At 43.4% G+C, this 17,808-nt stretch overlaps 1 long non-coding RNA gene across 2 annotated transcripts in view; it reads right to left on the reverse strand.

The window, feature by feature from the left end:
- Positions 1-1,998, reverse strand: part of LOC116216805 — a 14,620-nt gene extending 12,622 nt beyond the window's left edge. The window contains exons 1-2 of one of the 2 annotated variants that reach the window (XR_004160298.1): positions 1,564-1,998; positions 1,183-1,466 (exon numbers count right to left, since the gene is read on the reverse strand). This is a non-coding gene — a long non-coding RNA (uncharacterized LOC116216805). Of the gene's footprint in view, positions 1-1,182 lie in introns of both variants that reach the window. The other variant, XR_004160297.1, reaches the window with a different exon arrangement.
- Between the last annotated feature and the right edge of the window lie 15,810 nt (positions 1,999-17,808).

Here is a 17,808-nt window from a genome sequence, read left to right on the forward strand (position 1 = left end):
AAAGAAGTAAGCATCTTGGTTATCTGGAATGCAGATGCTGGGCAAATTCAGAAGCTCTGGCATGTCTGCAAGCTGTGCTCCCTATGCAGTAGACGCCAAAGATAATGGAGTAAAAGATGCTCAAGATCTCATCCAGCATCTGCTGAAGTTAACAGACTATGTGGAGCTGAGGATCATGCCTCCAAGAGTACCTTCCTACCTTCCTGTTCATGAACTCGAGACATGGCTAGATCAAGAAAAACATAAAAATGAGGTGGGTCAAATTGGTCACAGCAAGCAGCGATGCTGATCTCCATGTCAAAAGTTGCCACAGTTTTGTGCAGAATGCTTTGTTAGCAACTTGCCTGCCAAGACAACTAAAGGTTTTACCATTCTACATGGAAACACGGCATCATACTTCCCTTAGTCAACAGACTCTGCTGCCCAGGAGCAAGCAGCTTGATTATTCATGGAGAACTAGCAATATTTGAAGACTGAACACTAAACATTCAATGCCTGGACAAATCTGAGACAGAAACATGAGAGCACCTTAACTGGAGAACCTGTATTTGTTCAGAACTGAAAAAATGAAATAATTTCTGTATTCTTTTCTAGAGATCATTTTCCACTATGACAAACATCTGTCCTGCAGTGAGCCTGTTACCATTTATTTTTGGATGGACAAGGGCTTTGGATATTAAACTCTCCTGAGAGAGGAATGATTCCTAGTGATGGAAATGTATTTTACAAGGGCATGGATGAGAGGTTTCTTCACAGGAAGAAATGCTGACCAGTCCTTTCTATTTTCTGATCAGCTCAGTATGCCACACAGGACCAGTACTGGAGCTTAGCCTTAAGAGGGACAACTCAATCCCCAGAGAGGGAAGCAAGCAAACTGCTATCTGAACCACCATGGACTAGCTCTGCCCCAGATTCAAGGCTAATACCAGGTCACTGGAACTATTCGACTCCATTAAAGGCATGATTTGTTTAAAGCGGGACCCTGTGTAACAAACTAATAGTAAAATACAATGCATGCACATATAACTACTATGTTTTCTATAGGCATGCTATGAAAACATTCTTAAACAGTAATAATTTCATTTCTACTTCTTGCTATTTTTTTTGTAAGTTTTTAAAGCACCTTTTTTCCAATAAGCTGTTGAAGACAACTCTCTGCTTTGCTGAATATGCTCGTCTTACCTTTGACTCTAAGTGCTTTGGCAGTGAGTGCAGTAGTTACTGCTTTTGCATCTTGCCCAGCCATGCAGCAACCACTGGTTTCCAAGAGAGGGTTCAAACACCTTCCACATCACTTGATGGAAAGTTTTTGGTCACTTCAAACCCAAGATTTCACTTGAGGCTTAGGTTGCTGAGCAGCACAAACTCCCTTCAGCTTTCAGGGCTCCATCGGTTGCTAATACCACCTCAAACTATCTCATAACTTAAAAAGGCATCCAAAGGTGTTGAGGCAGAATGGTTACAACCTCAAAGAAAAGCCAAACATATTCTTCTATAGGCGACAGAGAAAGAATTTGGAGAGAGGCTTATGTGCTTTCAAGCACAGGCACCAATGGCATTTACCCCAGAAGTCCCACTGTCAGAAGCTGCTGCCTGGCCCCAGCCAGCTCTGCTGCCATATTTCTCCTTGCAGCCCTCCCACTGCTTCCCAGGATGATCCCAGAGCAGAGTCCCACTGATGTGCAGAGCTCTGTGCGAGAACAAACAGGGTGATGCGCGAGGTTCCGCCCTAGTGCCCAGCAGCATCTGCATGCGATCAACAGCCTCTACAAGGCACTTAGCCCTTTGCTTATTTCTCAGGGCTGCAACTTATTAACAGAGTTACCTTCTCCGATGAAATATCATCACCATGTGTAAACACCACTGACAGGCATTAATTGCAGACAATGCCTTTAATCAACAATTGAACATTAATAAGGACAGACCTTGAGAATTAACACAATCAGACACTTGTACCTAATCACTAAAGAGTACTTCTCATAAAGAAAACCCTTTCCTTTTGTTCCTAAAAAGGTCAAGGTCTTCTTTTCTCTATTTGACAAGGAGAAAAACCACACATAGGAGAGCATATTGAGGCTTTATGTGGCTTAAATTATTTCCATCCATGCATAAAAAAAACATTCCTTTTCAAAGATGTTCACCAAGTTTTTCTACGTGATCTACAGATCCCAGAGCCTCTGCTCCTGAAATTATTAGGTTAGCTGCTGAAAGAAGCAATCAAGTTTTACTGTTAATCTTAAAAGCTAATCCTTTTTATTGACTTCCCAGTCAATAAAATTGTAACTCTCAAACTACTTTCAGGTTTACTTGAGTAATAGGAGAGTTTGTGTGTACCTGTGCCTGTGTTTGAAGCTGCTAATTTCCTTGCTGAGTAAGCCGCGCTCACAGGTTAAAACTATAAAGCAATTTGCCTTATCACTTGGCATGGGGTCCTGCTTCCACTGAAATCAGAGCAAGGTTTGGGCTGAGAGGACTTTGGGAGTAAGGCTGGGACCTTCAGCTGGTCATGGTTTATGGGGGATTATTACAAGGAGTGAATCTTCCTGATGAAAGGAAGGATGAGGAGAAAGATATATTTTTTTAATTTGTTAAAAGGAGCCCAATGTTAAATGGAGCCCACAGCCGTCTCTATAAGCTGAAATCTAACCCAGAGAACTGAAGAAGCATCACAGATTGGTTATTTCTCAGCTACTAAAAGCCAAGGGGCTGAAGGGCATACCAGGTGTTCTGTCCCTTTCTAGCTGATGTGGACTGGGTGTGCCATGCTCCCAGGTTCCCTCCAGCCCCACCAGGCTGCCCAGGAGCCCCGGCATCACCTCAGCCAGAAGAAGCATGGGAGAAGAAAAGCAGGTCTGCTCTCAGCTTACATGCTGTGTTGAACACTAAAATATAAATAGCTCTCTGAGCAGCAGGGAAAACATGAAGGCTTCCTTGGCTTTGTAATCTGCAGTGAGAGTTTCTTGTGCCGAGCAGTGTGCGAGCTCTGACTGCATCTCTTCCCACTGGCGGGGGGCATTCTGCTGCCTCTCAGGGTGCAGCCCTTCCCTTGGCAGCGGGATCACTGCTGCTCCTCTTTGTCCACTGCTGATTTCATGAAGTCTGCCAGAATTAAAACCACTATGTGCAGCTACTGATCAAGTTTAGCAGGGACCAGCCTTGGGTTCGAAGGGGGGTGCTAGGGCAAAATTTTTCCCTTTCTCCAAACCTCTTCAGCCATCAAGCTATGGCAGCTCTGGTTGCACCAGCAGCTGACCGGTGCCTGGCTCTGCTCGCAGCCAGAATGGGGCACAGGACAGATGGGGCAGGACACACTGTGTGCTGAGGGCTCTCCATCGTGCTCAGGTTTCAGGTGGGCCCATTCCCCATCCGCTCTGAGAGCGTACAGCCAGTTTCATGCTCTTAACATTTCCCAGAAATTCAAAGTGACAGAACCGGAGGTATTGCAATCTGGAACTCTTAACTTTAGTAAACTGGTGAGAATACTGGAATGTGCATGTTCCTTATTTAACTGCTCCACCAGCTTTCCTTATATGCTGCTCGGCGCAGCCGTTCAGGATACATATTAGACAACTAACATCTGGACTGAATATCTATTAGGACCATATGCTCTACTCAGCTACAGCATCGTGTTGGAGATTGGGAAAATCCAAACCAAATGGAGATATCAGAAACTTTCAAGGGTCAAAAATAAAGTAATTTTGTTTTTTCCAGCCCTTATGAACATGGTATATTGGCCTCACTCTACACCTTGTGCGAAAGTCTCATTGTAGATACAGCCTGACTTTATAAATGAAGAGCAACTCGAGTATTGTGGTTGAAACAAATCTATCTTGATGATTTCTCCACAGTAAGGTTCTGAATAAGGCAATGCAGAGTGGATCTGTCCCCTGAATGAGGCTGAGCAGTAAGAGACCCAACCTTTAGTTTCCTGCTGATGCCTTATGATGGTGCTTCAGTGTGGGAGAGACGGTATCCAGTTTCACCCCAGTAGGCTTCTCCCAGTTTAGAGCCAAAATGGCTACATGTGCTGCAGATGGCTATGTGTGAGAATGTGCTGTCTACATCAACAAAAACAGCATTTAGGAGCCATCAGAGCCCCCCAGGACTGCCAACATAGCATGGCAGGACTCCCTAGCTGCTGAGTGAAGGAATGCACACTGAGCAGATAAAGCTGGATTGTATATGAAAGGGAGAAGTCAGAATGAATGCCTTTGACCAGCGTCAAGACCCCAGCAGGAGAAAAACAGACAGGAGGAGAACATAATCGTTGGGCTTCCAAGGTACCGATACCACTTCAATGAGCACACTTTTAGACAGCGCACTTTACAGAGTGCTGTCTCAGGAAACAGATTAAGGGATTTTCCTTGATTTAGATGGGGTACTAGGACAACCATTGCATTTTATTGAAATAATATCCATAACGCATTTTTCAGGTCAAAACAGCAACCCCAAAATAAAAAACTCCAAGTAATTTTGCAAGATGAAACAATCCCATTTTACTCTGTGAGTTTTCACGACAAATTTAAATAAGATTAAAAAAAAAGAATTAAAAAACACTACTTAAAAAATCATAAACATCCTCTGTAACAGGTGAACTTAAGTGTTTTCTTAAATGTATTATACGGAGAATGGAGAAACACAATGAATGTGGAGAAAAAAAGGGCACGGATTGTGTTTTTTTTGCTCCAGAGAAGTGGATGAGTGGGCAGTAAGGAGCTGAATGACCAGAAAGAGAGATGGGGTGGGATTCAACAGGACAGTGTGCCTGATCAAAGCCTGTAAGGACTTGGAGTCACATCACTGTCGTGCCTGGGGAGCCCAAAGGCAGGAAATAAGAAGGGCTGGAGGTAAGAGCTGGTCACAGGGCAAGCGAGAGCCCTGGCCCTGAACCTGCTGTAGTGGGCAAGGTGGGGTGATTCCCTTGGAAATAAGGCAGTGATCCTGGCACTGCTCAAGGCCAGGGGTTTCCACCAGCTGTACAGCAAGCTCTTACCACCAACCATGTGCAGGAAGGGTGAAGGAGGCAGAGATAAATGTCACTAGGATGACAAGGAAGTTGGGTCCCAAGGATCTTGGCTGGTTATCTCTGCAGATTGATGGGATGCCAAAGGAAAACGAGGAATAAGCATCATTCAGGGAAATTATTTTCAATTATTTTCATAATATATTTTCAGCAAAAGAGAACAAGTAGTTAAGCAGCCATAAATGTACACTGATCTTTTCTTTGAGGTGCTATATTGAACTATGGTCTGTCAGCCAGAGAGAAATGTGAAAATGTAATCCAATCCTGTCCAAGCCCTGACATTCCAGTGAAGCCAATGATCAATTCCTGCTCTCCAGCCCTGTGCCTGGCTGCCCTGTCCCAACAGATGTTCCCAAACTTTCACTCATTTCCTTTCATAAGACTTTTTTCCCTTCAAAACTTGGAGGTCTAGAGACTTCATTTTCTTGAGATGAAAGATTAGATTCTGTCAGCTCTGAGTACATATGTGGGCTGATCTGGCCTATGGGCCTTATGTTTGACACCCCTAGTGTACTGTGTTATTGTACCCGGAGGAGGTGATGGGGACTTATTTATAGAGACAGTGTCTGTCAGGGGAAGTTGTAAGTGCGATTCGTGTGGATTAAAACAGAGAGAGCATAGAGTATGTACTCTTGACAGTGGACACTCCCTGGATTGTAGGCATGGTCAGGGTGAGCACTCTCAGTGAATTTTAATGGTTTTCAATTTTATTTACTTTTTTTTTTTCCCTGAGAACACAGTATTTTTAGACTCTTCTTGCATACTGAAATTTGGAGAAATGACAAGTCCAAGGACTTCTGGGACACTCGAGGCAGATCTAAGGCAGATCTAACCTGTCATCCGTGCCTCACGGAGCTGCAGATGCTCCCTCAGAGCTCTGCGGCACAGGGCAGCGGTGCTGTGGGTTGGTGCTTGGCTCCGCACAGCACATGGGCCCTCTGAGCCCCCCGACACATGGGGCCTGCCATGAGTAGTCCGTGGCCTTTCTGCAGGCAGCCAGCAGGCAGCGGGGGTTGAGGCGAGTTGGACACTCGTGAGGCAGCAGATGGCTTCCTCTAGAGCACCTCAGCTCTGAGACAAAAAGCCACCCTAGGCTAAAGGGAAGGAAAACACCTCCCAGTGACTTAACGACAGAGGCCCAGGGCTTTACTTTGTCTCTCTGAATCTGTTTCTTCTCTAGTGTAAATTATCTGAGAAAGAAGGTTTCCTAATATTAGCATCTCACACATCACCAAGCAGGTTGCTGGTGCTTGAGAAATGGCCAATAAAAATAACTTCCTCGCAGGGTTTAAGTACATAAGATTTAAAGTAGCCAGTGAAGTTTTCAGACTCCTCACACTTCAAACATCAGAGCTCCAGCAGTAAGCATGCAGCTTAAAAACTTTAATCAAACACACTAGCTCACAGCACGAGCAAGTAGATAAAACAGATGCAAGATTTCTAGCCCAAATCATTCTAACATATGGTAACACCATCCTCTCTTAGGGGAAACCAATAACAGCAAACAATGAAAATGTCCTTATTTTAAAACATTCCTTAGTAGGTCCAAGCTGCCATTTCTGTTTAATCTCAAACTTACAAAAACCAATCCCCTCAGTTAGAAGCCTGCTAGGTTTGAAAAAAAAAACAACACAAAACACCACAAGTTTTTTCCCCTGAATCGACTGGAGTTATGAGGCCAATTGTTCAAGGAACATGTCTCAGATTCAGGTTCCGGATGCAGAACGTGAGGACAGCATCCTTTGGCATAGGTTCAGGCTGCGTCAGCAAAACCTGTGCTCCCCTTGTGCCTCCCCAGCCCATGGCAATAGAGCCAAGACTTTCCACAGCTGCAGCGTGGCACACACGGCCCAAGATACTAGAACTTCCTACAGTACTTACGTTTTTCTTTCTCTGACATGGATTGGATGTAGCTTATGATCTCAGTGATGGAAACACCAATAATTCATCTCACTGGTCAGCCCTCCATTTTCTCTCTTCATTTACTGAATTAAATTCCAGCTGTCCCCAGCCATTCATGTGCTCTCTCGTGTGTACACATCCACATGCACCAAAACAGCAATGCTCATTAAAAGCAGTACTGTTAGGCTTCCCTTGCTAGCAGCCAGCTTGGTTAGCACTGTTTTCAGACAAACCGATCTCAGCAATGCCTGATGCAAAATAAGAAGAACAAAGGGCTGGTTTCTCAGGTCCATATACCTGCACAAAAGCACTGGATCAGGTGGGACTCCTCTGTTCCTGCACCTGGTGACAGTCTCCCTTAGGCTGGTATCATTAGTCCAATTTTTCCCAGGGTTAAACACAGGCAAGGAGATCTTCACAGCAGGGGAAAGCTGCTGGCTCTGCTGCAGGACCATAGTAGCCAGTACTAGCAGCACGAGCAGCAGCAGGCCTGTGCTCAGTGATGCTCACTCCAGCTCTCCCTGAATCCCTCTCCAGTAGCCTGTCTTGACCTGCAGGCCTTGCCAGAAGGAGCACCATGGCTCCTCCTGCTCCTGAGGAAACGGGGGATTCATGCTGCGGCTGCAGAGCTTTGGCAGCACCTGCAGAACAGGCTCTAAGGGTCACACGGCCCTGGGAAGGTCAGTAACAGCAGAGCCCGTAGCTCCTCCTGAGACCAAAGCAGTATCAACTAAATGAAAATTCATCCCCTGCTAAATTTAGCCAGGTTGCATGACAGCACGTATGTGTTGATTTCAGTGAGGTTTCTGAGGCATGAGGGAGATCATAAATAGGCCCTAACATCTGAGAAAATTAGACAGAAAACACAGCTACACCTTTGTTTAGAATTCAGCTCAGTATCTGCTCTTCCTTAAGTGTTCTGGCACACAGCTTAATTATTAGCACAGTTTCCTTCAAAGGGAATAGAAAGTGGAAATGGTTATTTTTATGTCAGTGTCAAACAAATCAATGGGAAAAATGATTTGCGAGTGCAGTTTTTAATTCTGGCAACCTTTGTGAGCCTGGCTGCTGGCAGCCTGTGCATGGCACTCCCCTGGGGTTGTTCTGCTCGACATCAGGCAGCCCCAGGTTAACAGTTCTGCATGCTACCGGTCACCAAACCATTCCAATGGGAGGGGACACCTGGATCCCGTGAAGGAGTGTGCTGGGAGGTGGGATCCTCATGGGGCTGTGGGCCCAGAGCAGAGCTCAGCCTTGGGCACAGGTTCTAAAACGGCACTTCAAGCATGTTTTATGTACACCACTACTAGAAAACAGCGTCCACACCAGGAGCCCACATGCTCTCCTTGACCAGCATGTGAGTGCACATGCATGTGTGTATTGTGCACTTACAGATGACAGAACAAATAATTTTCGTTATGTTAATAGCAATGCTGGATTTAAGCCAAAAGTGAATTAAGTCTTGGTGTCAGCCAAGGGAGACATGCTAGTGAACTTGCTGGCCACAGGGAAGAAGTAATACCCAAGGATGGGGAAATGGCACACGATTTACTCCTGAGCTGCACTCTGTCACTGTGCATTACACTGGTGGACGTGCAACATGTCTCAGCAGTCAGAGGCTGGTCTCCTTGTGGTCTTGCAAATGACCTTGACTAAGTCCACCACACACGAACACAACATAGTTTTGATCAATTCAACGTGTGCCAAGCGCAGTACACATTTTTTGCATCAGGGCCACTTTGTGGCTATGGACTCAATGCTACAACCCTGTGCACACACACAGGGTAAGAAAAAATAAAGCTCGCACACAGGCAAAAAGTAAAGCGTGGAGCCTGACCTGCTGAGGGACTGCAAGGCTGTGCCAGGTAGAGTGTGTTGGCAGAACCCAAGCCAGAGCATCCACACCTGCACACTCTCCTTGCTTCCTCTTTATCTCATCTGCACTTATCTATTGTTGGCAGATACTTAATATTTGTTGTCTACTCATTATACACAGAGCAAGCACTAAGCAAGTAAACAGCAGTATTAAATAAATGTAAAATAACATCATTGACCTTGTAAGTGTGCAAGTTTCTCTACTCAAAATTGAACTGCATTTACCTTAATGTTGCAAAACATTATTTGTAAATGATAAAACACCTTTTCCATCCACTGAGAATGAACACACCAAGGCTTATAAAGCTCTCGTATCAATGTCAAGAAGAGAGGGGCTGTAACCCTGCCACCAGGATAGACTGCAGGTTCCATTTAAAATCCTTTTTTTTCCAAGAATCTCAGATTTGAATCTGTTGTTCTCAGTTGTATCTGTTCACAAATCATGAAATGAAGTAAGTAGAAGAAAACTTTACCTTTAGATATTTAGCAAACTCGTTTGTTTTTTTTTTTTGTTGTTTTTCTGCAGCACAGATGCAAGTAACCTGTGTTTTATGATTCCCCGAGAACAGAAGCCCTCAACAGTGGGATGCTGGGGCTCCTGAATTCCACAGACCCTGCTCAGATGAGCCCTCTTGGGTGCTCAGCACAAGAGATTTTCTGTTTTGAGAGCACCACTTGGAAACCTTTGGTTTCACATTACCAAGCCAGAGAGAGTGAAGCCAGATACAATGCTCTGTTGTCCCAGGGATTTTGCTGTCTCTATTTGTTCCTTTTCCTGGGTCTCTGTAAGAGCATGCAGATCCTCCAGATGCTGGAGTCCATGATTGAAATCTGAAGCAAGAGAAGTGTTTGGGGAGGCCAGAGGAGGCAGCAAGATAAAGAATATGGTTTGGGAGAAACTGTTTGGAAATACAAAATTTCCCCATCAGTTGCTGTCATACATGGCTGAGTGGATGCCTCAGCATCTCCAAAAGAACATCTCTGGTGGGGAACAATGTTTTCTCCTAAAAGCTTCTGAACAGTCAGATTTTTAAATTTGATTGAGTTTCATTTCTTTATGGAAAAGTTCAAGCAACACAAGGACTTATTAGAAAGAGATGAAACAGTTTTGGTGGGAAAAAAGTCAGAAAGCCGCAGATAAAACAGATTGCACAGGAATCTTGCTGATTTCTGCTTCTGACTTTCCTAGAGATACCCAGCTGCTAAAGAGAAGATCTGACTGATCTCTCCCAGGGTACTTAGGGCTCCAAATCTCTGGTAATTTACACAATATGCTTCATACCCAAAACCAAACATGGCAAAGAAACACATTCAAGTCTAAAGGGATTGGTGTCCCATCTCCTTAGGCTTTACATGAAAGAAGGAAGAAAGAATGACAATTTACTTCTCCCCTGGCTCAAAATCTCAGTTTACCCCAAGAAAACATATTTGCCTTTCACGCAATGTAATTACAAGTCAGCTGAGAAACTTGGAATGAAAGAAAACAGATCCATACATTGGTGAATTTATGTAGTCCCTCAGCTTTGAGGGATGCCAGCAAACCCATTACTGCAAACATATTTTGCACTGAGTCTCATTTCTGGATTTACAGGCTTAATATAGGGAACTTAGTCTGGAAAGGAAAAACATTCTCTCTCATTCACTATTTCCAATGGAAAAGGATTCTTCCCAAGTGAAAAGTAAATTGCTGAGAAAATGCAATTTGAAATGATTAAAATTGCTGAAGGTTTTCTCCTCAATTTTGTTCATGTCCTTCCCCACCAAAAATTCCCACGATAGTCAGCATCAGAAGATTTTGCTTGCTTTTGAATTTCTCCTCCCAAATCATAAATATTTATCACATGAATGGGGTCCTTACAAGTCTCTCACATTTGTGAACGAAAGCATTTTGCTGCAGAATTTGACCTTGAAAATCTTCCCTAGTCTCAATGACAGGAGCCAGTGCTATTTTCCTTTTTAATAACTTTGGAAACTTGCACTAGACAGACAGAACAGACAGACCACACACAGATTATTAAAAACAGTAAAATGTGTGTGATTCTGGCATAGGGATATAATGATCACTGCATTGCAGGCACATAGGAGGTGGTAAGGTGGGAAGGAGGATTGTTCACTGATGAACCTAAATAATAGAAGGACACTGGAATATGGCTCATTCCACACAAAAAGCCATCTTCAGCTAGAAAATGGAATCAACTGCCTCAAGTCATGGAGGAATTAAAAAAATACTAGCAATCTTTAAGTTTTGAAACTATCGCCACGTCTTCCACAAATTCCTCTATTGAAATAACTGAAGTGCCCAGAGTCCTTGCCATAAATACACACCATACAATGCACACAGAAAAATACCATGCCTTGGTCTCTGCCAGGCATGTTAACACTGAGGAAGCAATGTAGACCACAGCAAGGGAGGTACCAGGAATCAGGAGACAGCACTGTTTTGGCCAGCTTGACTGTGAGAAGCAGGAGGAGGCGTTTTGTTTCCCTTTATCTGTGTTCTCTTCCTCCGCATCTTCTGACAGCTCTGTCAGGGTGCCCAACTGTGGGGTGTGCCACAAGGACCTGACTCATAGCTGGCCTAGGAGAATGCACTGAGCCAGCAGGTACATCCTAGCAGTTGCTACTTAGACCATCACTGATCTACTGTTGTTTTGTAGTTGGTTTTATTTAAATGACACAAAAATTGATTGCTCAAAGGGTATCCAAAAGGAGTGAGCATCTCAGCTGGATGGCTGAGCTGGACTTGCTCTACCTCTTTTTGAAAAGAAAATTTCCAACACTTTCAATGATTGTTGGATTATCATCCAGGGATGACTTTAGCTCCCATGTTAAATTAATACTAGGCAGTGCACAGGCTCTATAAAGATATCAGGGAAGGCAGCTGGACAGAACTGGACAAACCTTCTAGAGAAGGTACCTTGGAAAGACCCAAGAATACCCCAGCATTTGCCTAGGTGCTTATAGCACCTTGCATCTGTACGATCACTGTAGCCCATTGAATTCACAGTCCAGCAAGGATATGGAAGTCAGCAAGCCCTGAAGGAGAGAAGACTTCTTATCCTGGAGCCAAGGAAGCTGATGTGGATCAGGAAACAAATTGCCCCTTCTTTTCCTGAGTTTCCTCATACCCCTTTATCTCCCTATAAACGTTTTGATAAAAATTGGGAAAATAGATTTTTCTCAGAAACGTTCTTGGTCTCCCAAGGCTTTATGGTAAAACACAAAGGTGTTTTGGCCAGGTGTCCTCCTTCCTTTCACTTCTCTGACACACAATAGAGTCTCATTCTGGTGGCAGGAAGGGATTACTCATGGTATCTCTGGCAAAGGAACATTTCCATTGAAAAATGGCTTTTGGAAAAGTCATTTGTTTTCCATTGGCCTTAAAAAGACCATTGACTGAAAAGGTCTCTCCATTTGAAATCCCAGTTTAAGGTCAGAAGGCTCGTCTGAATTCAGCAGCATCTCAGTACTGCTGAAAAGGGAGTAGTTTCCAAAACAAAGCATTATGTTGACTCCTTATCGCTTCTACACTTGCCTTCCCAGCCTACTCCACAGTCACATGCCAGCAACCTAACCTGAATACAAGTCACTAAGTCCATCCACAGCAGCTGCCCATGCATCAATGACACATCCTTGGGGAAAAAAAAGATGCCTTAAAAATTCTTCAGGATGAGAAAAATTGACTTGTATCACAAAGCAAAAGAAATATTTTCCAATACACCACAATGAAATATTTATTAATAGCAGACACTAAGTAATCTAGTACAGACTTGTTCACCAGAATGCAGATTTTAGTGGGAGTCTCTGAGAACCAAAGCCCATTTAATTGTAAAGAATAATAGCACAGATTTCTATATTCAGGCTCATATTTTTTAAAAACTATTAGCAAGTAAACATGGATATTCCCTAACTGTGAATATTTAGTTAGGTTCTATTCTGATGTTTCCTGTTCTGAATATTACTCTATGAATTATTAAATCACAATGAATTTTCCTAAGAATGCATCTTTTTTATTTGCAAAAAATTGTTACTTTGTTCCACCTGAAACTAAATCCATTACACGTGGAGACAACCAAAGGCAAGATATACTAGGAAAGGAATGTAAGGTCTGATGCAAAGAACATACCAGATGAAAACTGGAGATGCTACTTCTGTTAGAGTGTCATATAGCCAGAATAGCTTCAGACAAACAGGATTTTTACAAACGACTTACTAGTATTAAAACTTTATAAGGAGAAGTATATTTAGTTGAACACATACTACTGACCGAACATCTTCACATAATTTGCAATTATGACCATAAGTTTGCAAAAAATCATTTCTCAAATGCAGGGTGTAAGGGACAGAGTAAAGAGACACATTTAAACTTAGGTAGCAGAACTGTAAAGGGTGTCCAGGTGCAGAGTGTCAACAACAGCTCACAGAGTGAGTGTCAGCTGCTCACAGACCTGCTTCTAGAGTTACCCCTGTGGCTGTCATGCAGGCTCTATGGAAATGCCATTTGCCCCTGTAGACAACACTTTTTTAATACTTGACCTACAGACAAAAAAGAGGGGAAAAGAATGCCTCTAGCTACCATTTCCCCAGGCCAGGCCTGCTGGTCAGGCTGTGGATACACAGCGATGCTGCTGAGCAGTTAAGCCTTTGCTGCTGCTTGTGAAGCAAGCAGCCTCTGCACGGCATATCAAGGATCATAGTAATGCTTAATTTATTTTCCCCAAAATGACGCTATTTGACAAGGACCAAGTGACAGTGCAAACCTATTTAGCCACTCAGCTGCTGAGTTAGCTTGTTGGGTATGTTGAAAGTCATGACTTTTCCCAACAGGCTAGGCTTATAGGCACCTCACAATCATTCTGACTGTTTCAACGCACTACACACAAGGCTGCAAAGCATCCTGACTGCATGGAGAAGTCTCTGATTTGACAGCAAACTTCACTTTCTGTCCTTTTAAAGTCTAACAGTTTCATTCACACGTGCGTGCTCACTTGAAAAGCATCTGACTAGTTCTGGAATCAGATTTGGGCACCTTAATGTGTGCATCTACCTCACAGCTTCATAGTACTGAATAACACATGAATCTGCATTTGTCTGGAGGTCTGCTCAGCCTGTCCTGGGCTGTGTAAGCAGCAGGTATTTATTCATACTCATACTGGCAAGGGGGGATCTCAGCAGCTCCATTCAGGGTGCCATGTCCCAGGTTGCAGCAAGAGTCCCTGTTGAGCGTGGCATGGCTCAGCTGGATCCAAGGCCTCCCAAGCCAGTCCTGCATTCCAGTCTCAGCAAGACTGCCAGGACTGCTACTGGGCTGCCTGCTGGTGCCAGTCACCCAATGGTCACAAGCTGCTGCACTTAGGGTAAAGAAGTGCAGTGCTCATGCCACGTTGTCAGCAAAGACTTAGTGGCAAGGGCTAGTGTTAAGCACAAATTCATTTGACAAACAATATCCTGTTGCAAAAATATTCATTATCCAGAGAAAAAACATCTTTTAGCATCAAGTAGCTAGGATTGGGCCCAGAGCCTTCTGGTCTCCATTGCAACAATACATTCTGCAAGAGCTGCTGGGAGTAAAGTAATAGCTGGGTCATTCCAACATCACAGAATAGATTTTGAATGGAAAATCCCATCATTTTCTTGTGAAAACAACTCCAAAACACATTTATAGGATAGGTTTGGGATTTTTTCAACTTGAAAGAGGGTTTTAATTTCTTTTCTTCACCACATGAACTGCCAACTAAACTGAGAAACAAAAATCCTAAATAAAAGTTTAAAACCAACCATCAACTGTTTAGAAACCAAAAAAGAAACTCTACTAGGAAACCAGCCCATTCAAGACTGTTCCAGTAAGATGCCAGGGACAGGTCACTTGGTTGTCTCATTGGAATAACCCACATTCTAGGTTTTCAGAGTAAAATATATGAGGTTGGGCAGCCAAGAGGGCTAGTACAGAGCTCAGATGTTAACACAAACAAAGGGTAATCTGGTCTGGTGCAGTCTGGTCACTGCAGCAGTGTATCTGAAGGTTAGGTTTTATGTTTATTAGCATCATCCAGATGGCGTTTTATGTCCTTAATAACTTTGTCCCTGACTAAGCCATGAACCTACTGTTTGACAAACACTGTAGGAAATACCCATCAGCAGAAAAGCCATTTTGTAATGAGAGGTAGAACCGATATGTTTAAGACGCCTACAATTTACTTCTGTGTACCTGTCACCTTTTGCTGTGTACACTTTGCATTGTAAAGCACTATAAGCAGTTGTCCTTAAGCTCAGAGGTCTGACAAATCAGCATGGTATGTTTGCTGGCTCCTCTCAGCGTGGGCTCCTGCACCATGCCCATCCCCAGCCCCACCATGTGCCTCACATCATGCCAGACAATGCACACCAAGAGTGTTCAGCTTAGAGGATATCTATCTGCAAAATGATAGATATAGCCTTTGTCACAAAGTTCTTAAGACAATTTAACATCCCAGAAGCTTCTTTCAGCACATCAGAAGTGTTCAAGGTTTTCCACTTTCTATTTAAACAAAATAACATTTCACTCCTTCCTAGCTGTAGAACACACAATCAAAGTATTGTCCTGAGGGGAGCAGAAGGTACCTCAGATTGCAGTAATCAGAGCTGGGGAGCAGCCATCCAAGTGCCACAGTTGCTGGGCTGGCTGCTCAGGTGCTCACAAGCTGTGTGGCTTTGTACCTGGGTGGCCTTCTGTATGAATGCAGAAAAAAACAGAGCTATCATACACTAATCAAACGTAGGTGCTAAAAGGTAATGGGTTTCAACAATCCAGGATGCTCTACGCTCTTGTTCCACTGGTTTACTGAACTAATTTGAGTTAAATTGGCTCAGCCTCATAATTCAAACAAGATCAGAACAAATGGTAACAGCACTTCCAGTGTTTCATGACACAATTTACTTAGAATTAAAGCAACTGGAAAAAACCTTGTGCTCGGGGAAGCATGCATGCTTCAGAATCGAAGCAGACACTGGCAGTAGTGACATCAGCATGTTTTTTTAAGCATACGTTTGTCTTTTGCAGGGATATTTTGGGACCCTAAAAATGTCACCGTAGAACTGTCCCAGTTTTTGATTTTGAAAATGTCACCTGTGTCATCATTGGAGCTGGGCTGTTATTTCCAGAACTAACCATTTGGGGAATGGTTGAACACAACAGTGAAACAACATTAGCATCAGTTCTGCAGCAAAAGAGAGAAGGCAAAAGTACTGGTGCTGGAGTCATCCAGGAATTGGCTGCCTTGCGTCAGGCCAGCCCGCCACTTGCCAGCACTCCAAAATCCATATTTCTTTTCAAATTTGCTGTTTTCTTTAGGCATTCATTTTGAACGTGACCAGCTGTTCTCAGAACAGGGATCTGGAGCCATATTCTGTATTTTTAGAGCAGGCATCTTTCCTGTTAAACAGAAAGATGAAAAACTCCAAATTAGAATATGGTTCAGAGGAACAGAAGAAAATTCACAAGCGCAAAACGGCTGCTGTTCACCAAAAGGCTTTCAACAAAGATGTAGAGACTTTCCTGATAATGGTGATGCTTTACCTGAAATCTGAGCATGAATGAAGCCAGGACAATTGCTCGACAAACTAATAGCTTGCTGGGAGCCCTAGGGTCTGGTTTCAGGAAGGAACCAGAAGCTACAGACCTACCCTGGTACAGGTTCCTCCTCATCCCCTGAGCCAGCACTAACATGGACAACAGCTGTGTCAGGGACCAGATCCAGGATTGGATCACACTACAGACAAATCTGGCCAAAACTACACAGTGTTGGACAGAGCAGGTGTCAGCTGCTCCACAGTATATGTACTGGTGCTGTCCCAATGACTTGGGTGGGAGCGAAGGGATGGAATTGGGATGGACACAGTACTAGCATTGTGGACAACAAAGTGATAGGAAATGTGCAAGCTGAGTAAGATTACCATGCATTTCCAATGGCACTGGAAATAATGCAGCCTGAGATCAGACGCCTTGGGATATAAGCTAGTTGGCAAGGCTACTGCACAACTTCTCCAAACATGTTCAAACTCTGCTGCCTGGTAACACACATGTTCATGCCCTATCCTTTCTCTCAGCCAAAATTACCAGAGCCTTTCTTCTCAAACCAACCACATCTATTCCTAAAACGTGTATGAAATTAATTATCCTTGAGGCCTGTACTATTTCAACCAACTCGGTCGAAGACAGCCAACAGCTTCCATTGCCTTTGAATGGGGTAAAAATAAACAAAACATTAGGAAGCAATCCCATATTCTCAAAAAATCAGCCAACAAGAGAACCAAAACAGCATTAAAAAAAAAACACAAAAACCCACCACAACCAATCACCGAGGTCAAGGGTAAATGTATGTAAAAGACCAGCCCTGGAGCACTCTTTCCCAAATGCCTTCATCTTGAGTGGTCATCCCCCTCAAGACATACCCAGCACCTTGGAGGTTAGTAGTTTTGAGCTGCCTTACAGGCAGGAAGCTGAAGAACAAAGAACAAAGACAATGTAGGACTTCAGTGATCAGCAGGGAATCTAGTTTGTTTCCTCACCCATTAGACAGTACCACTTCCTTTTAGTTTATTTTTAAGTTGTGCATCTTAGAAAACAGGGAAAAAAACCACAAACCAACCATAGCCCAATATATTGAAATACTACTTCATTCCTATAATCAGGCTTCGACAGGTTGTCTATAATTGTTCGTGGTGTTCCTAATTCTCATTACATTAACCAAAATTTCCTAACTACGTTTTTATAAGGCTCTTACATTTATCAGCTGACCACACACGCATCTCCTCCTATTTTGCCATAATTAGGTATTTCCTTTTTAGAAGAAAGCATTGGCTTATTCCACATTGCCACATTTCTGAAATGAATGCTAGAAATTAACAGCAAGTTAATTTACGACAATTTTCACTTGTCCACTCTATGCTGTCAGGATGCACAAATCCAGACTATATGCCCTGGGGAGTGCTCACCCTTATCTAAGCATTTAACCGAGGGAGTTTATCCT

Source organism: Meleagris gallopavo, chromosome 7 (genome assembly GCF_000146605.3).
Source record: "Meleagris gallopavo isolate NT-WF06-2002-E0010 breed Aviagen turkey brand Nicholas breeding stock chromosome 7, Turkey_5.1, whole genome shotgun sequence".
NCBI classification, from domain to species: domain Eukaryota; kingdom Metazoa; phylum Chordata; class Aves; order Galliformes; family Phasianidae; genus Meleagris; species Meleagris gallopavo.